Genomic DNA, 23,969 nt, shown 5'->3' on the forward strand with positions numbered 1-23,969 from the left:
TATGGTTTTTAAATGCAAGACTTAAATCTCTGGGTTTCAAAACATTCAAGCATTCTTGTTTTTTGTAGCTTTAATTATCACGTGTTGTTTCATGTGCTTGAAATCGAATTTTGTTCTTGGATAATTTTTAACATAGAGTTAGCAACCACAACAAGAAGTTCAAAATTGTTATGGACCGAGTTAATAACAGGAGGAGTCACAGGATATGCTAGAAAAATATATTCTTTTTAAATTTTAACCCAAAGATATATAAATGACAAAAAGATCATCTGAGCTTATAAAAGAGATCAAAGAAACAAAAATGAACTCGGGCAAAAATGCAAATAAACTGGCTGCACAAACAAACATAACTGATCAGACCAATTAAGACACAATACAGGTAATTAAACAGAGTACAATTAACATTAACAGTACAGTTATGTTTGGCTAAACTAAACACCCAAAAATGAAAAAGTCTGTTTTACATAATGCCCCGACTTTAAGTGTATTCTATCAATTTTGATAGTTAGAGTGGCTAATATCAAACCAGAGTTATGACAAAAGTTGTTAATGGCAAATTAGCTGCTTGTTACTGAGACACAGTAATGCTATGTTTGTGCCTGTGGGTATAACTTTGAAGCTGTGTGGATTAGAGTAAATGTACAGCAAATTTAAAGTTGTGAACAAAATTCTAGTTTTAAAAATCCCTTGAAATTATATTGCTCAATCGTACCACTCTGAAAAACTCTTAAAATATATATATTAAAAAATCTGAAAATAAAAAGATAAGTGTATTTAAACTTCTGATCTATCTTTATGAAAAAGTTTTATCTTTCCTAAACTGTTCACTATCCTCTTATTCTAAGTAAAATAACTTCAACTTCACTGGTTTATTTTGTCCCTTGGTATTCTCATGTTTATCTGCTTCTGGCACCCTTCCTCCCATTTCTCGCTCTTCAAAGACTCTCTACTCTACTTGGGCCTCACTCCACTCACTCTCTGTCATATACAGTGAGTACACATACACACACGCATACAGAAAGGTACTGTGCGATAGCACTAACCCCAGGGGGCCAGAACAAAGCGAACACTTTTAATCAAACCTGTGTCTAAAAGTGAGGGGAAGGGGAAAGGAGAGGGGTTTCTTGGAGTTGGCCGTGTGAAGAGGCTTAAGATGGGGACCATTAAAAATGCCAACAAAATGATGCTGATTCTTCCTCAGTAGGATGATGTAACACAGTGTGTAAAAGTGGAATGGGAATTATTTAACAAACCAAAACACTCAATATGGAATCCATCACACAGCTAACTTACAGTGTGAGATGAGAAAATCAATGTGCAGAGATTAGTTTGTCGTTTAGATTTCAATTATTTCCCAAAAAACTTAATTGAAATGTCTCCTATCTGGAGCCACATGCTTCTAAAACAGGAGCGCACTACCATATGGATCACTTGTCATTTGAGAGCACAGAGGGGGGTGCCTATGACACATAAACAGTTTTGTTCTTGACAAAAAATTAGCTTTCCAACAGGACTACGCCAAATGAACGTATGACTGCTCATTGGCAACGCAGAAATAAAATGAATTACTTTCCCAAAGGAGCCTTAGGAAAGACTCATTTCCCATGTGGAAATCCAGTTATGATTTCCATGGATTTCTTCTCATCAACATAAAATCAACATGAAACAAAATCTTTTTGTTTTCCGAGTAACAAAAAAGAAATAGTTGTCTACATGGGGAAAAAAATTGATTACAAGAAACACAGAGGGAATCATAGAAACATCTTAAGATATCAAATTAAATTTTCCATAACTACATCCTATGCAATGACATGTAAGTCAGTGTATTTGATCTTGCATCATAGTACACCAATCTTAGTTTCCTTATTTCTTGGTAGAACAGTGCCATGATGTCATGCTGTGTTTGTTTATCAAAGTGCTGATGGTCAATGGCATCATGTTGGTAAGAAATCAATAACAAATGTCAAAAGGTCCTTTGACAATGCCAACAACTCACTGCACTGACTTTCATGTAAAAGGAGACAAAGTCGTTATCAGTAATAACAGCTTTGATTAGCAGATGGAACTTGTCTGAAGCAAGTTGCTGAAAAACAAATCTGAATTTATTATAAAATCAAAGCACAAATCAGGAGGGACAGAATCATGAAAAGCATGCGTCTGCCACTCCGTTGGCAACATTGTCTTTGTTGTGGTCGATAAAAGGCCAAAGATACTTCACATCATGATCTTGTTAGATATCAGCATGATTCATTGTGACAAGCTTTTCAGGTTAAATTTATGAGATAAAATAAAAAATGTCTTGTTTCACAGAGCAGCACATTTACTGCTACATTACAATTCCCCAAATCACTCAAACTAGACAATAGATCCTTTGAATTTTCACATTTTTAGGTCCTGCTTTAAATGTCTTACATTTATATTTGTAGCAAGAAATGGCTGCAAATGTTTTGTATTTTTTTTTGTATGCCTGTGTGAAAGTGAGCGAATGAAGTGGGGAGTTGATGGAAAGCAGAGTATATTTTATGTAACACTATGAAGTAGATCAGAGAGCAGAGCATGACCTATTTTTGGGGCTCCGTGGAGACAATATTTCTGTTCCATGTACTGGAAACTATGATTCCTGCACTTCAAAATCCGCTTTTACAAATCTTGAAGTGCTTTGGAAGAGTGAAACGCAGAGAGTTGACACCTCACCTCTCTTCAAGGTTGTGAAAAGACGTCTGCTTGAAAGCATCTAGAAACACACCTCGTGAATTGTTTACTATAGGTGTCTGCATGCAAGATATAAAATGGTAATTCACCGTTTGACACTGGATTAAACTCGTGTCAACTCTCGTCCATGTGCTCTTGGGTGAGGCAATGAATCTGAAAGAATTCATTTAAAGTTAGTCCGTCACTTCACTGGAGGTAAAAGTATCTACTGATACCATATATGTAGGTGTATGCTTAGTATATTCAAATGCATCAAAAGTATCTAACCAGTCAATAGTATGTTACATTTTTTTATGTGATACATGAAAAATCAAAAGATAGAAAATTATTTTATTTTCAAATGTTCTAGTTCTGGTATATTTAAGACCATTATAAACATAGTTTTCAACCAAATTAATGGTTTTCATTGTAGAGTGAATATTCACATGTGGAAAAAATGTTTGACAACAGCCAATCTTCCCAGATCAGATGCCCCCACAAATTTACTTATTGGGGCCTCCGATAGCAAATCATATGAGAACATATGATAAAACATGTTTTATAATACAGCTACCACCAATGACAAAAAATAATCACTCTTCTGGGAAATGCACCAACTGCACAACTCTAGTTAAGTAGTTGGTAGTGTAAAATAAGTGGTATTTCAAAAGAGCAGAAGAAATCTTATGTTTTTTTGAACAATAACATTTGTTGTTGATCTGTTGCTAAGAGACTAGTGTGTTTCTTGGTAACCAAGTGCCACAAAGTAAACATCGGATTTTTACTTTGCAAAATGTACAAACTGTAAATTTCTTGCGTCTAAACAGATGCAGAATTTCAAAAGAGCTTATGTTTTATAAACATTAATATTATTTGTTATTAATATGTATTATAATAGATTTACCACCAATGAAAAAATATATAATTTTTCTGGAAAATTCACCAACTGCACAATTCTTGTTCAGTAGTAAGTAGTGTATTATGTTTTACATTTAAATCTGGAGCCTATAATACATATGCGCTTAAACCTATTTATCTCAACAGCTTGCCTGTGATTCTTTTCACTGTAATATTTTTATTCTTCTCCAATATCTTTTTAAGATGTATATTTTATTGTCTAGACAAACGTACAAAATAGACTAGGATCAAATTCTTATTTCCCCCAAAATAAATATTTTCAGTAAAATAAGAGCTCCTAAGTACAGTAGAAAAATTTATCTGTATTCCACTCTTGGAAAGCGACATACTCTACGACTGCACACACACACTACCTCACTTCATCCGCAGTGGGATCATTAGGAGTGTTTGAGGAGTAAGTGAAGAGACCATGAGTGGAGAGACTGAGTTTATCTCCTCGGGCAGAGATGGGTCTGGCATTTAGCCCATATCCCAACACCCCTGTCACCATTCAGACTGTGAGTTAAAATAGGTTTGTGTTGGAACCCACTAAGTGGGACTGGAAATTACCTTAAACTTTGGAAAGCCTTGGGTCATTTCTTCATAGTCCGTTTTGAACAAGTTTGAGTGTTCAAAACAGAACACGCAAACTGTTTTGAGCTCAACAGTGTTCTGTTGAGAAAAAATGCAAACATATTATTCCTCTTAGAATTTTCCATCAACAAAGCACTTGAGTTACCTGCTTAGTTGGAGCCCGATATAGATTTCTCTTTCATGCAGTCGTCCATCAGACACAGTGATGACATTAATTGGCCATTACGTACCATTTGGTGAAATGTAATCAACAGACACTTACGCATATTTGAAATCAATTCTACATGTGCTGTATGATTGTGTATTTATTCAATTATGTAACAAATATGCGTATCCACAGTTGAAAATAGTTCCACCCAGATATGCTCTTTATTTCTGTTTTAGTCATGTTTTAGTCTAAAACTAGACTTCATTTCTCTTAAATGTTTGTCAATCTAAGTCTTCTACCTACCTTCTACCTATTCTAAATCCTTTTTTTTTTTTGAGGGCTCATTTTAATACTTGGAGGCAAACAAGATGAATTTACAAATCTGTCCACTTCATCCTCTGATACGACCCTAATTGACATAATTTTTAATTATGAGATTACACAGCACTATGAGAGTTAATAAGAGTTTGAATGTAATTTTTTCTGTGCCATGTATGATCTTTATTCTTTCTTGCCACCTCTCTGTGTTTCTGCCTTTCTTCCGTTCCTTGTCTGGTTACATAAATTGCTGCGAAGGTTTGGCTGTGTGGGCTGCCGAGTGGAGGTGGACATCACCATTTTATAAACTTTCATTCAGGAAGGAGTTTTCAAGGTCAGAAGTCGTGCAGAATCCTCAGCCAGTTAGATGTATTGGAGCAAAAGGGTTACTTATGATCCCATTTCCATTGGTTTGCACATGAACATGGACCTTTATTGTGTAAGTGTTGACTGACATGAACATTTTGAGCTAACTGAGAGTCACTATTTAGCTTTATGCCATTATGGAACTGTATAGTTTCTACAATGCTGTTTCTCAAGCAGCTTAGATTTTTTCCATGTTGCAATAATCTATTGGTCTACTGTTACTCAAGCTGTTGTTTGGGAATTACCAAAGGGTGCAAAGAGATGCATTTAAAATATGTCACCAGTTCTGTTTCAGCATCTGAAAAGCAAAAGTCTGACTTTTGATACTGCACAGGAAATCTGTCATTAATAGCTATAATATGTGCCTCATCTTGTGGCAAATACAAAAAAAAAAACAAATGAGTCAGTAGCGGACAGCTGACAGATAAAAAAGTGCTGTAGATAGAATAAGAGGCTGATATGTTTGCATTGAAAGGTTATTTCAGATAAAAAAAAAAAGTATATAATAAATGGTCAAGTAAATTTAAAAAGCCAGAAATCATCATTTTTCAAATGATAGTTTCAATAATTGAGGATAAAAGACAAACCAAAACAGAGTATATGTTCCCTATATGAAAACATAACAACTGACTCAAAGTTGATCTTTTTGGTAAATTATGCTAACCAAGGTAACTGCAGGGTGAATTTTGACATCAAAATTTTGGGTTGAAGTTATGCTATATTTTAATCTTTTCACAAAAGGAGAAGGAGGCTAGTGACACCCAACACAGCTAAATCTATAAAGGCTGATTGATGCTTCTGATCATGTATTTAACTAAACCAACAGGTAAGTGATGCATTTCACCATTTCTCTCACATGCTGCGTCTTATTGTGCCTGACTGCCAAGAGTGGGTCTGACACTCCAGGCAGTTATATCTGCAATGTAACATCAGATGCAATGTTGATAGAAATGTGGCTCCACCCTGAAGATTGAAGATATATTTGCTTGTATTTTTGCTTTTGTGTGTACATTTGTACTCCTGTGAATTTGAAATGTTCTTCCCTGTCATCAGTTTTGTCAGTTTATGTTTTTACTGTACCTCCTACTGTCAATAGTAAAGAAAAAAGCAGAAGAACAGATAGATATCCGATGACATTCCACTCCCAAACAATGAATGTTCTGAACAATAAGAAAACCGAATCATGCAGATGGTTGTGGTTTGATTGCTTGCAGGCAGCTGTAAAATTGAAACATAAAAGTTATAAAAATGTTTTAGTGGAAACAGTTTCCAGTACTTTGGTTGGTTGTATAAAAACATTGTTTAGCAGAATGATTTCATTCAGTCATATTTCCTATGTTTTGGTTTTGTGCTTGAATGATTATGTGCATTAGACTTTGGAACAATTAGTTGATCTTAAATTATCAAAGGCTGGTATTGAGAAGAAAATAAAAAATTTTTTGGCCAACTGTTGTAAACTGCTACAAATGTAAAGAAAATAGGACAACAAACAAAGACTTGAATTCCCAGATCAGTAAAATAATTAGTTCATTTGGGGATTTGGAGTTGAAATTGGGAAAGGATGCTGCATCAGTTTCGATAGTTCATCTAGAAAAACCGAGGGATTATTCACTGAGATAGTGAATAACTTGTAAACCCCAAACAAAGTGTACATGACGGTGGGTTTTTTCATACCGTCTATTCAGAAATATTACTATTTTCTTTTCAAATACACCTGCAAGAAATATTCTTTCTGCTATTTAAAAAACCAAACGAATCTAAAGTTTTCTGCAGATCTGTCGCTAGGTAGTGGGTATTATACTTATTTCTCAGAATAGCATAACAACTTGAAAACTGGTGACCAACAAACTATTCTAACTTTTAGACAAGTTGATTTCATGATCAGATTTTAATGTTTCTAAGCAGGCTGGTGAAATATAAAGTCAGGAGAAACATATCAGATACTGCAAAACTGAAAGATAGGACCTTAGGCCTTAGACATCTATCTATCTATCTATCTATCTATCTATCTATCTATCTATCTATCTATCTATCTATCTATCTATCTATCTATCTATCTATCTATCTATCTATCTATCTATCTATCTATCTATCTATCTATCTATCTATCTATCTATCTATCTATCTATCTATCTATCTATCTATCTATCTATCTATCTATCTATCTATCTATCTATCTATCTTAATAAATATAAATATTCATAAAGTAAATATTCATGAAGTATTCATGAATATTAATGACAATAAATCATGTCATAAATATGATTTTAATGCAACAAGAGTTGTATTAAAATGTCAACTTTTAATACAAAGTTGACATTATTCAAAATGTCTTTAAGACAACTTGAGACAACTTGAGATCATGATTAAGAAATCATGATCTGACATAAATTTGTTATAAAAGTATTACTGATTAAACTTGAAAATCATGTAGCTATTACTAAAGTGATTTTGTAAAGTCTAATTTTAAGATAAACCCACAATTAGATAAGATGACAAAACTCCTGGTATTCACGAATTGTTATACATGTTAAGATGTTTGTAATGGGACACTGACTTTGATTCAAATATCTAAAAGGAGGATGACCAACAAACTATTCTAACTTTTAAAGAAAGTCATTCTCATGATCAGATTTTAAGACTTTTCTGACTTGCAGCAACTAATTACAGACATATAACTGCAGAGCAAATCAGTCAGAGCATATCATGAATCATTATACAAATTAATGTAAAGTCATTCATTGCAACGATGATTAACAAACATCTAACACTCCTTTATGTCACTCTAGGCTAATAGTGCTCTCTGTTTATCCTTCCGTGTGTCTTTTGAAACCTTGCTGGGTTTTTGGAGTTTTGCGCGCGGATACACTTGTTTTTGTAGATGACGGGAATAGAAATTACACTAATCACTCCTCTGATATTTTTCTTTCCTTTTAAGCACTACTGTACATGAAAGTTTGTGTACGCTTTGAAATCTTGGGCATTTTTGCACACATTGGATCAGAAATGCTATCAGAATTTCTTTAATGTTTTACAAGAGGATTAAAGTGAACACAGACTGCATGTGGGTGCAGTCTTTCATCTTAAAGAAAATGTCTCGCAATCCTAAAGCTTGTATGTTTGGTTACCTGGAAAGTAAATGTGCCTTTAGGTGTGTACATAAACAATATAATGAGATGTTCTAAAGGTTTCACAGGATGGAAAAAAAATCATTATGCTGGGGTGCTCTGTTTTTTTTGGGGGGGGGGGGCGGGGGGTTTCCCAAAAGTATTATATCTCTGAAATGTATCAAAGCAGAGCATTCTTACGCACAGTCATTTTTCCAACACAGATGACATCAAACTGCATGCCAGAGCTGAGTGAGACATCAAATGACTGATCCCCCTCATCAAGACAGCTTCAAAAACTGGTATGTCATTCTGACTGGATAAGTGCAGTTTAATTCATATCAAAGAGAAGCAAGATGATGAAAAGACATGAGCCCCAACTACAAGAAGGATACCTGGCAGATAGTCAGGACAGCTAGCCTTGGGATCCCACAGATTAATGGCAAGCATTAAGTGGCCAGTTCGGACCAATTTAAATCTCAGATACGGTTTTCTTATGAGAGCTTTTATCACAGTGTCTGAGGGCATCTGTTGACAGAGACAGGCCTCAGTGTGGGATGGTTCATGCCAGCTGCTGCAGTGTTGCTCCTGCATTTACATTTGCAGTGTCCCATGACTGATTTGTAATGCACTATATAGTGGAAGTAATGTTTAACAGAATATTTAATGAGTGCTTCAAAACTGCCTTTCATTCTACATAGAGATCTGAACTAACAAGCCGAAATCAGTAGACGATGGTGATGATTGTGCTGTAGTTCTTTTCTTAACGCTTTTGATAACGTATTAAGCTTTTTTTCATAAAGACTTGCCATTTCTTCATCTTGTATAACACTTAATGTCTGAGCTAAAATGAAGACATGTACTTACAAATACCTTCAGTTTCATGTGACCAAAATCTTTTTGTGATTTCTCGGTACGAATTCCAAATCTCAGCAACATAATTCAGTCTTTATATATATATATATATATATATATATATATATATATATATATATATATATATATATATATATATATATATATATATATATATATATATATATATATATATATATATATATATATATATATATATATATATATATATTCAAATAGGGTCAGAGTGGATTAAATTGGTCCGTGCAGCAGTCTATTTCAGCAGAAGAGCTGGGCAAGTGAGACTCCCTGGGATTAAAACCTAATTTAATGAAGACACATGGCGTGAAAATCTCCAGTTACGTCCCTGTGTCAATATCATGAAGACGTTGTGGACGACTGCTGTGACAGACGCAAGAAAAGAGAAAAATAAAGGGCTAAGGCTGATGGTGTACAGCCCTTTGGGATTTAAAACTTGGGTTTAAAAATATTGAATCCATCTACTACCATTTCTGTCTTTCAAATGACTCAAACAATATATGCCCTTGTTTCTGAAAGCTATTCATAATTGCTAAAAAGTTCACGGAAAATCTTTTATTTTTGTTTGCATCGGATGGTTTGAATTAGGGTTGAAATGCTAGTCAACTGAGTTGGTGGATTTGGGAGTCGGTAGCCTCTTTGGAACATCTCTGCAAAATTAAATGCAAATTCTTTTTTCTTAGTTTGTCTTCAGAGAGACAGAAGCAGTTAGAGGCAAGGAGACCAGGTCCACGTTCAGCCCCCCGCACCATGCGTTGCTGTCTGTAACAATTTTACATATTAAAATCCTGCAGGCATATTCTGGAATGAATTAGATTTTATTTACATTTTCAGTTCTGAGTGGATGAATATTTGCCTGCAAAACTGACGCACTTAGAGGACCTCCTTAATTACTGACTCCTGGCTAACCTTGGTGCCTGAACTTAGCTTTAAAGCATCAATTGTGGCTCATCAATTTCTATGTAAATCAACACTATAGGCGTAAGGAGGGGATAATTGTTTTCTAACAAAGCGGATGTTTTAAAGAGGACAATTGTGTTATGTAACCTTGTGTTGAAAGATAATTTGCAAAGCACAAGAGAAGTACGTTGAGAAATGTGTGAAGACAAATAACAAGGTCACAAATTTTAAAAAGGCTTACATATTGGACTTTGTAAACAAAAAATAAAAAATTCTTTCTCTGTTGACAGTTTGAATGTTCCCAACTTGTAAAATATTCTTTAGCAGAAAATTTATCCAAAGATTACAATGACTCCCTAGTGTGTGAGCCATTTCAAGCATTAAGCATGCCGATGTTAGTGAATATTCATCAGTTTAGACAGAGTGCTTGCTTAAAGTAGTAAGATAAAAAGTGAGGCCATTTAAAGGTCATCGTTAAGACAATGCAGGAACATAATTTACTCTTACCAGAATCACGGTCCACTGCTTATAATTTATGCAAGTGTTTCTCAAATGTCATTGAAAAAAACTCTATCAGGGCAATATCACTCTGCCCTAATAGAGTAACACTGGAGCGCATTTACATTATTTGTTCCATTATAAACAAATATCCATGCAGAGGAGTGGAGGTGCAATGCTTTGGATTCTTACATCTGGATTTAAAGCATGCAACTTAAAAACTGTACAGTAACAGGCGTATTATTTTTAGCTTGTTGCTACAACTAACAAGCAGGTATGCAAGATATCAAACTTAATATTGGAACGTGGTTAAATACATGCTGTCTTTTCCCAAATATTAGAAGCAATTAGAATAATATTTTTTTAACATAACATACATTATGTGGAATCATAACTTATGTTAAACGTTACTATATTTACTGTTAATACTTTCCAACTTATAATGAAAATTTCAGCATAACAGCTCATTTTTGCAATGCATACATTTGTTGTATTATTCTCTGAAACATCTACAAGCAAACTTGAAAAAAGGCCAACTTGTAAAAAAGAAAAAAGGCTTGTTTTCAATGGTTGTAGGACTTGTACATTTTGAGATTATAATGACAACTTCCAGCGACAAAAAACAATCCTGGTTTAATTTTGTAAAAGAAAAACATTGAATGGCAGTTGGTAATGTGTTCTGCTTTCAGTTTAAAATCTATACCAAGAAAATCTTGTCATAAAAGACCTCCAGGCTTAAGTTTGAATTAGAAGCGATAGAAATAAATCTGTATGAGAAAAGACACATCTTCCGTGGGCCCCCAAGGACAAAACCAGTAACTGTAACTCAGGAAACATCCCTGTTCTCTCCAAAGAGCAGACGTTTGAGTGGCTCAACCAAGTGTCCTTGGGCTAGACAGACACTAACCACCGCTGACACACCTGCTGTACTGTTCAGTGTGAGAAAGTGTGGAAATGCATGTCAGTGGATAGACAAGCATTTCTATACATGCGTGTCTATACACTGAAAAGAAAATCTCAGTTTGAATCACTTTCCAGCTCGGTGAATGTTGCTTGATCTCTGCAGGGTTTTCAGTGCTCAAACATACAAGCACAGTGCAATGTTTTCTTTGGTTGTCCAGGCCAGTGGGAAATAATTTGCTACATAAAAATATGTGGCATGTAAGGATGGCTTGTTTTTTCTTTTCTTTTTTTATGCTGCATCATAAATGATGCAGATCCTAAAACAAATGTTAACATCATTCTAAGATTAAAAAAAAGAGTTCAAACAGGTTCTGCTTCCTATGGCAACAACATCTGCCATCAAACCTTTAGGATTACAGATAATGAGTCCTTTACGTCACTGGAGAAAATTTTGCTCTCATTTCTATATAGCCTGCTTTCGTTCATTTCACAGTATCTCAATCAAGCTCAGGAGAAGACTTTGACTAGGCCGGCCAATTTTCTACTTCATTTTTTTGAATAAATTTTGATTTGCTTGTGTGCTACAAATTATTGTCCTGCTGCAGAACATGCAGATCATGCAAACTTCCTTCAGAAAGACCACAAGCCAAGATTTAAACCCAGAACCTTCTTGCTGCAAGGTAACAGTGCAACCAAAGGCACTATCATGAAACCCAAGTAATATAATATATATATATATACTTACAACATTTTGTTCAAATGCTTTTCAGAACAGTTAACAGTTTTCTTTTGCAGTATTTTGCCTGTAGGCTATGTTCCAAATATGAAGTCTCCAAACACATGAATCAACAGCTAACCTTAAAAATGCATTTGTAAAAACCCAGACAGATGTATTTTCTTTAGTGTTGTAAGTTGTAAACTTTCACATTGTTCCACCTATGAGGCTTCCTCATATCTTGCCATCTTTCTATACTCTTCCATCTTTCAGTGGATTTCTTTAGATGGAAAAATGCAGATCCTGCTTCAGTCCTCTGATTAAAAGGAAAAGCCTCAACTGGGAATTGTCAGTAACATTCCCATGTGGCTCCAGATGCAGGCTCTCGATTGACTGCTTGATGTATAATTCAGATGAAATGGGAACACCTAATGAGACTAACAAATGGTGCTAACATGTCTCTGAGCTGACGGAAGAACACACAAACACGGCAATTCGAAAGTTATTTCAAAAGGCAACATTATCATGCCATAAAAACAATATGATAAAAATGGTTATCCTTCCTGTACAGGTATAAACTTTGTGTGTTGAACCAAGACATAATATTCATTTAATGCAAAACAAAGAATAAGTTTATGTGAGATTATTATTGGTGTTTTTTCAATACAATTTGCAAATTTATATATAAAAATATGAAGGATTTTTTTCTTTCTTTTTTTTTTTTCATTTTTCAACACGATGCTTTGTTCAGTTCATTTGCTGATTTATGAATTGCTTTCTGGACCTGTTCGAGATTTTGAACAGTTTCTCCTTCTGAAACAAAACTATTTAAACAAGCATTCACTTCTTTGACCAAAGTATTTTATAAAAGCAGCTCTCAGCACTGGGGTCATTGAGACGGTGAAAAATGTTCACAATATTGCCCTTTTTCTTAAAAGAAACATCACCAAACAATCTGAATCCACTCTCTATTCCAACATAGTCTTTACTGCCTTGTTTGGCAAAAGCGGGCGGAGGACACACAATTTGACCGATGTCAACTTTTACCAGATGATCAAGTGAAAATCTGACACTGATGCCTTTTCAGATTATGACATCAGAGCTAGCCAGTCAGCTTCAAAGGTCATGGCACTGTAGTGTGGAAATATGCTGCTTTGATCAAGATGGCTTTCTTCCAGGCACCCTCAGAGCTTATCACAGCATCCGCACGAGAAACTGTCCAAATAATGACAAGGATGCACAAGTCCAGGTTTTTTAATACCAGAGAAATATCTTTTTCTTCACATTGACTGGGAAATTATTTTTTTCAAGGATAGAGATTGGTAGTGTATTTTGACAGCTTCAGTATTAGTTGACTACACTGCCCAGACAAAAAAGAAAACCCTGATAAAAACAAATTCGATATTCTGTCTTTTTCCTTTATACTGTTTTTATTTAATTTGACTGTGTTTCCTTTTCCCTGCTGCCAGTGGTTTATGCTGGCACAAATCTACATACCAGATGAGCAAGGGAAAATGGCTTCATCTCTACAATTACAAGAAGGTCACGACCTGCTGTCACGGCAACCGCTTGGCATCTATTTGGAAGCTGCTTGGCACCCGAAACCTGGAGATTTCATAAACCTGCAATTAGGCAGTGGGCATGTATCAGTCAGCACACTCTGCGAAACATCTGCTTGTGTGTGTATGTTTGTCCATCTCCAATGTGTGTGTTTGCCGGGAGGCAAAATTCTAATTCACGAGAAAAAATTAGCTCAAAACTGAGGAAGCAGCGAGTCTGATTGGAAATCTGCTTCATGTATGCAAAGTTGATCATCATAAAAGTAGATTGTTTTAAATCTTTCATCTAACAATTGGAATACTTACTGATCTTTTAGTTTTCTCAACAAAAATGCATGTTTTATTTGATAACACAAGATATGGTTTTGGTGCACCCGATGGGACTCAAAAAGATGCACTTCTGCATCTTTTTGATATATGCAGACAGACAGAAAATATGTATATACGTGTGTGATACAACTCAGTGGCACACAAAAGAAGCTGGAAAGCTCACACATCAGAATAAACACATACGTGGTGGTTGAACAAAAAATATGCATCTAAATTAGCCCATTAACCATTAGACCTAAGAACAAAACTGTGGGATTCACAGAAGGCCTCTGGACCTAAGGACCTATTAGGGTCTATGTCCAAATGAAATGTAATAAATAAATGTTATATGATTCTGTGTGAGGAATAAGTCTAACTTTTTTGATTCCAAGAGATGAAATAATTTCACATTTCAAAACATTCCAATTTACAGAGATGGACCTATATTTAACTTTCCAAATTTACAATAGTAAAGTTCAAGGAATATGAATACTGTGTTATAAAACAGTACTATTGCCTATAGAAGCTCACAAAACTGATTACTGTAAACAACAAGTAGATGGTTGTGTATAAGAATAGTGAGTTTGGATTTTAATGTATCTGTATACATATGCAGTTAGTTTTAGACCATTACCCTTCAGGTCGGAAGTGTTGGATTTTTATTAACAGATCAGAGTCAGGTACTTAGCCATGAGTTTCAATTAAGAAGAAAGGTGTCAGGTTTCTGCTTCTTATACCCATTTTATGCCATTCAAGTTTTGTAGGGTGACTGGAGGTGGGGCACAGCCTATATAGACCAGTAATTTACAATGAATCCTAAACAAAACGTCACCAAATAATTGCACGTTACCGCAAATGAAGCCGTTTCACCTGGAGAAACAAACCCCCACTTGTACAAAGAGAACAAACTCCATGGGAACTCAGCAGAGAAAGAGCCAAGTTAGAAATTGATTCTTGTGCTTTTTCTTTTGCTGTTAGGCAGCAGCACCGGCTTACCTTTCCACCACACTGATTTATTTGGGGGTTTGGGTGAGGTCGTCTTTAATCTTTCGCCCTCTGTGAACCCTTACTGGAGGAAATCAGGTGAAAAGACAGGCTTCCTTTATCACTTATTCTTCACTTGTATGTGTGATGGAACATAAGACGCGTTTGCATTACACATAGCCCCGTTCAATCCTAATGGTGCAGTACTGACAGTTTGTGTCGAATGTGTAATCTGTCTAAAATAGCACAGCTTATTTAATTTAGTAAGTCATTAATACTGCAGTCATGCCTCCTCCTGGACAAGCATGTGGCAAAAGTGGAGAGGAACAATTCCTTTTAATAGGTGGAAAGACCTTATAAATGGAGGCTGAGTATTGTTAGGACTAAAAATTACCAACATTTCCCATAATTGTTCCAACATTTTAGAACCAGTGGAAAAGGTAAATAACAAAAATGTTATGACGAGACTGCTCATGTGTTTGCAGCTGATAAAAACCTCAAATTCAGGTTATTAGGGAATTTGAAACATTAATTTTCTTAAAGAAAAGAAAATGCTATGTAATTGTTACAGCAATCACAAAGAATAATTCTAATTTGACAGATGTCCAGCAGTCATTGCATTATCCACAAGGGAAAAAAAAGAAGATCATTACTAAAGAAACTGGCTGTTCACAGAGTGATGATTAGCAAATGATTAGAAAAGTCTGTGAAAAGAAAAAGTGTGTTTGAAAAGGGGGTGCAAGCAATATGGATAATTGCAACCATGAGAGGATTGTAAAGCAAAGCCAATTTAAAGGTTTGAGAGAGAAGCACAAGACATGGACTGAGGCTGAAGTCAAAGCTTCACCACACATCGCACTGTTAAAATACTTCTTTTATTACAGCTAACATAAAACCCCAAAATTCAGTTATATCAATGAAAAAACTTTACTCAAGTGACTTTGTATGACTTTTGATAGTCTAATTTATTAGAGGTGCACATGTAAATGAAAGTGTAAGGCTCCGATGTCAACACAAAGATTCACACTTTCGACTGATAAATCATCAGAGCAAGTACACTTAGTTTTTTGAAGAATCGCTGGAAGATTCACAGTGTTTGAACTCAAAAATATTTGCAGTGAAACATTTGATGTTCCGTTAAAAAAGCCCATTTCAGATAGAATCCATTTATAAACACCTTCAGTGGAGCAATCTCACAAATCAACTGCTGCAATTGTTCTTGTGTGGCCTGCAGCTAATTTTGCCCTACAGTTTTTAATTAAAGCTAACACATAAATGTTTCTTTATCTGATCACATCTAACTGCAGAGTTTTTCCTCTTACGGTGGTAGAAATTGGGAAATGATTCTAAATCAAGATATTACTTATTAAAGTACAGATTATCCCGGTTTGAAATCATGAAACATTTCCGAATGTAGCAGTGAGCATTTTGTCACAGACAGAGAAAAGTAGAGATGAGAGAGAGAGAGAGAGAGAGAGACTAAACAATGCAGCTGCTGGTAATAAAATAAATAAATAATAGAGAAGAAGTGTGGGAGTGAGATGTGATTGAGTCATGTGATCTCCTCTTAGTTTCTATGGCATCACTCATGGACCATTTTTCCACCTAATACGAAAGAAGTGAGTGAGTGAGTGAGTGAGTGAGTGAGTGAGTGAGTGAGTGAGTGAGTGAGTGAGTGAGTGAGTGAGTGAGTGAGTGAGTGAGTGAGTGAGTGAGTGAGTGAGTGAGTGAGTGAGTGAGTGAGTGAGTGAGTGAGTGAGTGAGTGAGTGAGTGAGTGAGTGAGTGAGTGAGTGAGTGAGTGAGTGAGTGAGTGAGTTTTTTTTTCCCTAGGACAAACGAAGAGGAGGATTAATGTCATATCAGGCAGCCTGTATATTTTCTGCAGGCAGAATGATGGTCAGGTACCCACTCACGTTCTGAAAGAAAAACTGTGGAGGCAGAAACGTCTGTGACTAGTTTCCTGGGCCCTTGGCGAGAGCGGTTATACAAGGAAGCTCTCATCTTCCTCATATATTTTATAGAGGACACAGGTTCTGATAAGATTTGACAAGGTAAGGCATGTGTCCTCATGGTGACACATAAACACATCAATGTAGTTGAAGCATTACAAATAATAAGAAAAAAAAACCCTGAACTACCTCTGTAAGGTGTTGCAAGTACAAATTCAGTGTATTTTTTTCTTTCTTTTTTGATTTTCCATCACAGAACAGCACAAAGTTGTACTGTCAAGAATTATAATCTGAGGGTTACTAATTGCATTTCAATCAAATCTGTATCGGCATCTTTGCCTAATCCAGATGAAAAATGTGTAATTACCCACAGATGATAGACATGACCTTTAGCTATAACGTAGAGCTTTTAAATAATTCTCATGATTGATTAAGCAGTGCCTCATTTTTTACATTAGGAGTTTAAGCAACACTTGGGAGGGGAGCAATGCTGTCTACAACCCATAAAGTGCCAAATGAAAATGGGAATCCCCCACCACCAGAAAAAAAAAAAAAAAAAAAATCAGAGTAACTCTTTGGTTACTGCCCACCAGCCTGCAACCAGAATCTCCATGGTAACTGGCTTCTGTACTGCTGAATGATTGGAGGTATTTTCTCCACAGATCCAGATGTCCTGTGTTGTCAGTCTGAAACACAGCAGTCTTTTAGTTTGAGTTGAAAATACTTTGTGTGTATACTTGCAGCAGTGTGAAACTCACTATTCTGGAATTCATTAATAAAAAACATAAACTCAAAGTGATATGTGGTTTTTCGACAGCTACTTGTAATAGAAAATGTCCCTAAAATTGCAAAGACTGTTGGGATCCAAAACTGAATTCAATCAATACAGCTAAACTAAAAATTGATAACATCACCCATCTTTAAATGATTATCCTATAACAATTTAACTATTTTAGTAGTTTATAACTAAGTAGTGTCAGATGGAAAATATCACAATTTACTTTACAAACAAATGTTGACTGACTGAATCACATTCACTTTACTTGAATTTCATATTAATGGATATAGAGAATTGTCATGATCCATGAGGTGTTTGTGTTTTCAGTTATGGATGTTTATTTCTCCTAATTGCTTTGCCATTTCCACCCTTGCCTCAGTCAGTGACGTGTGGTCAGGGGAGGCAGGTGAGGCAGTCTCACCTGTCATCATGGAAGAATAATATAATGATAAATTTGTACTGTAAAGTATTTATTTTGCATTTAGCTTTACTAATTTTGATTATTTTTTCTTCAGAATTGCTAAATTTTCGCAATTTCCCATTCAAATGCTCAGAAGCGAAGCCTCACCTGGGATTGCGCAACCTCTGGCTAACTGCACTGTCTGCCATTCTATAAGAGCATGCTCCTCTATTTAAAAAAAAAAAAAAAAAAAAAAACATTTAATATATAAACTATATCATCTATATAATGTACAGTGTTTTTTTTGTCACAAACTGTGTGTGTAACGTGATTCGTGTGCTGAGGAGCGATCAGAAACGGCAGAGAACAGACTCGAGGCGAGGCAGTCAGTTTTCTTGCCTCATGGCAGGGGGCGCTCATGATCCCAGACATTGTGACTGAGTCTGCAGAGTAAGAAACAGCAAGCTAACGAAACACTAAATAAGTGAAGCTACACGCAACGAGTCTACGTGTTGCTTGGCTGATACAGAGAGGGAGACAAAGGTGGTTTTTAGTTGTACTTCAATGTGTTTCCCTTTGCTGTAAAGCATAGCACTAAATAATATTATCTATATTTCCAAGTTTCATTGAGTAAAAGGAATTATTGTACCTTGGCAGCGCGGCTATGAATGGCATGTGAAAGTATCGTCTTTTTGCTCTTCTATGTTGTCCGTATGCCTGAAATTTCCGTATGTAAACAATAACTTGCAGGGGGTCTTATAATTTTGATTAAGTCAGTGCCTCACCAGCCATGAACCTGGATAAACATAAGGATAAACATCGGATTATCCTTATGTCAACCTGTCTAAGTGTTTTCGTGATTCATGCTGCTACCGTCTCTGTAAGTTTATTATTTTATTAAAGTTCAGATTTTTCAACCAATGTTTGCTCTAGATTTGGGTTTTTGCCAACAACAAATATGACACTTGTAGCTTCAAATCCAGCCTCAATCCATGCCTTGTAATTTCCCCCAAATCTTTTTTCTTTTAGCTTGAATTGTTTATTTTCTCAAGGCGTATTCCATCCTGTTCCCTACATATATCCTTTTTCCTTTCAACTCATCTTCCCTATGCTAGGACGAATCACTCTATGAACATCCAACTTTTTTTTTAAACAATATGACCACAACATTAGACTTCTTTTTTAAAAAAAAATTTAAATCCCTTTTTATTTGTCTAATATAGTTACAATTTTTGAGAAGCAGAATTGTCCTGTGCACATTAGCTGCAAGCCATAATCATAAAAATTTAAAGAATTCACTGAGTAAAACGAGTTTTTGTACCAAAATACGTAAACTATTTAAAAGCACTCTAAATCATTGAGATGCATTTTGAAAATAAAATAATAATAATTTAAAAAATCAAAGTCTTGCTTTGTATCTAGCTCCGCCCCTGTTTTAAACCCCTTCTCTCTCCCGTTTTCCGTTTTGCTCTCGTCCCCCCTCTCTCTACCTCTTCCCTCGTTCTCTCGCTTTTCAATCTTCTCCGTCCTACCAACAAGTGAGGACCAGCTCTGCACGTCCATCCGTCCTCTGTTGAGCGTCGGGGCTTTGAGTTGAGTTATAGATGTCTACTGGAATTTCTTTTCCCCTCGTCCATTTCACTGCTTAATCGATGGGGATGACAGATTGCAGGTGCAGCGGCGGCGTGCGTTAGAACCAGCAGGGACGGTATGTGGTGCACTAGGACCGGGGAGAGACTACTCTCATCGTGAGCATTGGAGCTGTAGAGGGAACCCCCCCTCAGCCCCCCAACACACACACACATTGGATCTGGCGATTATATCCATACATTTCTTTTTCTCCCCCCCACCCCCCATCGTGTCCACGGGGATCGCACCAACGAGGGTGTTCAGGAAGCACACAAGAGTGGATTTCTAATTCGGCGAGATAGCGCAGAAGTCAGCTATTAGATATTTTTGTTGTCTTTTAAAAAAGGAAGGGGTTGAGGTTGTCAAATAATCTTTCTTAGGTTCTAGAAAAATCTTCTTTTTTTTTTTCATCGGTCTTTGCGTTTATCTCCAAGAGCGCAAAGTGACATCTGCGCTAGAAAGCGCCCAGTGCACTTTTCTTTTTCTCCCCCAAAAAATAAAGAACAGAAAAGGGGGACAGAGGCATATGCAAACCTTCATTCTTGTTTGAATTACAGTCGGACGATTGGCTGAATGGGTGACCTCGCAGAGACACAGATCACCTCCAGCTTGCAGCCACTGTACGCGCACGGTTTTTTCCTCTACTAACCGGGAGTTGTGATGTCCAGAGTCTTCCCCGCTGACTGACACTCGGCGTCGTACCATTTTGGAACCGAACTGAAGGTAGGCCAGTTTTACTTCTTCCTCTTCTGGACTTGCTTACGTATTATGGTGCAATTTGGCAAAGTTTTCAAACGTCATTTAAAAAAAAAAAAGAAAAGAAAAAAAAACTGGCTCTATGATTATTTCACGCGACGCATTTCTCCTGTCTAACTCTGGGGTTCTATCGGACAATTGAAGTTGGCATAAAAACAAAACAGTGATAGAGGTGCAGGGAACGTAATCAGCCTGAAGCTTGGAGGAGAACTTGAGCATCTGGCAGATGAGATCAGCGCCTATATCTGTAGGCTGTCAGAAATGTTCCGAGAATTGGATTATTTTCGAGTGAAATTTCAGCGACTGTTTTGAGCTTCCTGAGCTCAATCATGGAGATTCCGGAGGAGCCCTCTGCAGTGCAGTGTGTCGTACATGCACCGAGCCGCCGGGCTCACTGGAGCTCACTATGGAGAGGATTTAGATAAAGGTGTAAGCGAAACGGAAGCTCTTCCTGAAGGCAAGCCATATTATTATATACACAATCCATTCTTTTATATGAGGTGTAGGTTCAGCAACAAAGCAGACGCTTAAAAACACACACGCATTAAAACTTGTGCTGTGTGTGTGTGTGTGTGTGTGTGGGGGGTGGGGGGTGGGGGGGGGGTGATGCAGTTTGAAAGGATTGGATGATGCTTTGCGTCACTTGTTACAAATAACCCAAAAAGTCGTACAGATTTCATGTCCTGTAGGGAATGAAAGGGACAACAGAAACGTGACCATGTTGGAGCAACCGATCAGCCTTATTCCGATCTACTGTACCAGTCCCCCGAGGATGACAGCGAGGCGGTCCGTTGGGTGGAACCATAGGAATACCGACGCATGACGCAGGGATCGGAGCGATGGACAGGGACTGTGTGTTTTCTGCTTATGTGCCGCGTTTATCGTTGTTTCTAAGGCTGCGTTTGTTCAAGCCCGGTTCTGAGAAATTGCGGGTGGTCTGTCCGTCAGCGAGCATGTGCCTTGAGCGAGCCAACACGCACGAGTTAAGTCTCTCGCTGCCTCTCTCTTATATTGGTTTGCCAAAGGCCGTTCGCATTGTTTTAAAAGTCAAACTCAGCCAAAACTGTGAATGTTAGCAGACACCCAGCTCGGGCATAAACCCGGTCATTCGTATCTGACAGTCCCCCCCTCCCCACCCATCCACCCCAAACCCCCTTTCTTATAAGCTTGTCATAGGCCTACATCTAATTGCGCTTTCAGGGGCCACTTAGAGGTGAGCCATCTTCATCTAACTTTAACAGCTTTAAAAAAAAGAAAAAGATCCTGAGTGAAAAATGTCTTCTCTCTCTAAAACATGATCAGTGCGGTTTTTTTTTTCTTTCTTTGCTTGGAGCCCTTAGCCCGTCGTTAATGAATTCGCAAAGTCGCTTGTGTCTGATGTTGCAAAGTGCGGCAGATAACTGGCAGCTCGTCGCTCCCGCCGGCAGCGCCTAGTCAGAAGGAAGATGACAGGAACTGTCCGTGGTGCTCAAACAGACAGCTCCTTTGTTCGAGTCTGGCCTCATTTTGTGGAGTTGGTGCTGCGGTAACTCTGCCGTGAATCCGACTCTAAAATGCTTGAGCTTTATATATATATATATATATATATATATATATATATATATATATATATATATATATATATATATATATATATATATATATATATATATATATATATATATATATATATATATATGTTCCTTTTTGATAAAGTAACATACTGTTATGACTACCTGCTTAATGGTGCGTTTTGTCCCACTTTGGCTGCTAGGTAGGCCTGACCTGTAGAGGGTTAAACTTCATTAGAGCCCTGAAAGTGACCTGTGGTATTTAGCAGCATCATGTTAGGTCTCTTTCAGTCCTGAGTGTTTATTAGTCACCTTCTACAGATGCAATTGAATCGAGATGTGGGGAATTTGTTGAACCAATTCTTTCTCTGTGGGAGACAATATTCTGTGAAAAAAGACAATATTTACCAGTGAATAAAATTTCCTTTTGGACTATTCTGTCTGTTTATCCTTACTGGAAAACTTTGTTTAGAAATAGGTTTCATCCAAAATATCAAAATTCATTAAACAATGTGGCTTTCAAGTGAAATCGGGAAAATAACAATTGCATATCCTTCATTTTAAAACCCAGCTGTATAGGAAATAAATTAGTTTATTTATTTTTTTTATCTTACTGCTTTTCACTAATGTGCTTTTGTGTTCTGAGGGAAGGAGTTCAAACTTGTTGTTGGACTATGTTAATGGACACTGAACACTGCTGACTGAGCAGTCCATGTGACACATATATGTACAGTATATGTGGTCCCCACAAAGCGCTCTTCAGAATTTCTGTTTCACCTGCTTCTTACATCAACTTTGAGGACTAAATGTTCGCTTGCTGCAAAGTATGTCATGATGAAATGACAACTTCTATTTGCTTCACATGTTGGAGGTCTTGATGTGAGGCCTGTTCACTGTTTTTGGTACAAGAATGCGGTTTTTCCTCTGTTACGACGCTGTGCAATCAGAATTTGTTGATGGGCCATTTGTGAAAATGGACTTTATGGAAGAAACGATGTTGATTCTGTAAAATTAAAATGGGGGAAAAACCTTAAAATGTGAGCTTATAATCTAATTTAGGTAATTTATGATTACCCAGAGGATTCACTTTGATGTCTTTAATGCTCATACCTGAATGTCATATCACAACATATATTCTCTTACTGTAAATTATGTACAACATGCTGTGGTTCTGAAATTAAAATTAATCAACATTTCAATTCGATGGATACTTGAAACAGTTAATTATTCAAGAGTACTGTTTTGTGTTGAAACTGATACAAACTGACCCATTCTCATTTTCCAAATTGTATCACTTCTTCCAGTAGCAGCTCTACATTAACAGTCCCTCCTCCTGCCACTGCAGCTGCTCATCCAACCAAAATAATGACCTACAACTGGAAGTTCTAAACTATGCTAACATGATGATTACATCGAGAGAAAAATGCATAGGTGACCATCTTTAGTCGACAGAGCAAGCAAAAAAGATCTTCAGAGATACTTTACCAATGAGGCAGACGGAGAGAAAAAAGTGATTGCCAAATGATGCAACATACTGGCTGGACTAATACATGCTTGCCAAGTTTTGGATTTAAAAATAAGGTAAATTTTCCTGCTGTTCCACCAGCCCGATCGAGGTCCAGTATCCTTTACACTTTAAGGGAGGTTTAGAAAAATATCTAACATAACTACATGTCAACCACTTCTAAACTACAAATAGGTGCTCATACTCTGAAAGGCCTACCTGTGTTAACACTGAAATGCTGTGGACATTCTTAATTACACAAGCCCCATAATAGAGAATCAAGGAAAACACAAAAGAGAATTGAAGCACATTTATTTATTTTACATATTCAACCATATGGATTCCCTAGAGGGAAACAAAGTCGTTCATGCAAAACTCGGGTGGCAGTTCTCGTTAAGTTAGTGAAAGATTTCAGTTTGGAGAAGGACAGGAATGTTTATCATTATTATATTGGAGGTTTACATGAAAATAATAATACAGTAGGATGTCAGGAAAGACCAGTACGGGAAATTTGATGGG

The 23,969-nt window shown here is 36.6% G+C and overlaps 1 long non-coding RNA gene across 2 annotated transcripts in view; it reads left to right on the plus strand.

Moving 5' to 3' along the window:
* The window catches only part of LOC122839272, a 36,760-nt gene extending 22,573 nt beyond the window's left edge, over positions 1-14,187 (plus strand). The window contains exons 3-4 of one of the 2 annotated variants that reach the window (XR_006372014.1): positions 8,346-8,423; positions 13,501-14,187. This is a non-coding gene — a long non-coding RNA (uncharacterized LOC122839272). Of the gene's footprint in view, positions 1-8,345; positions 8,424-9,698; positions 9,801-13,500 lie in introns of those variants that run through there. The other variant, XR_006372015.1, reaches the window with a different exon arrangement.
* The last annotated feature ends 9,782 nt before the right edge of the window (positions 14,188-23,969 follow it).

Source organism: Gambusia affinis, linkage group LG11 (genome assembly GCF_019740435.1).
Source record: "Gambusia affinis linkage group LG11, SWU_Gaff_1.0, whole genome shotgun sequence".
Classification (NCBI taxonomy): Eukaryota; Metazoa; Chordata; class Actinopteri; order Cyprinodontiformes; family Poeciliidae; genus Gambusia; species Gambusia affinis.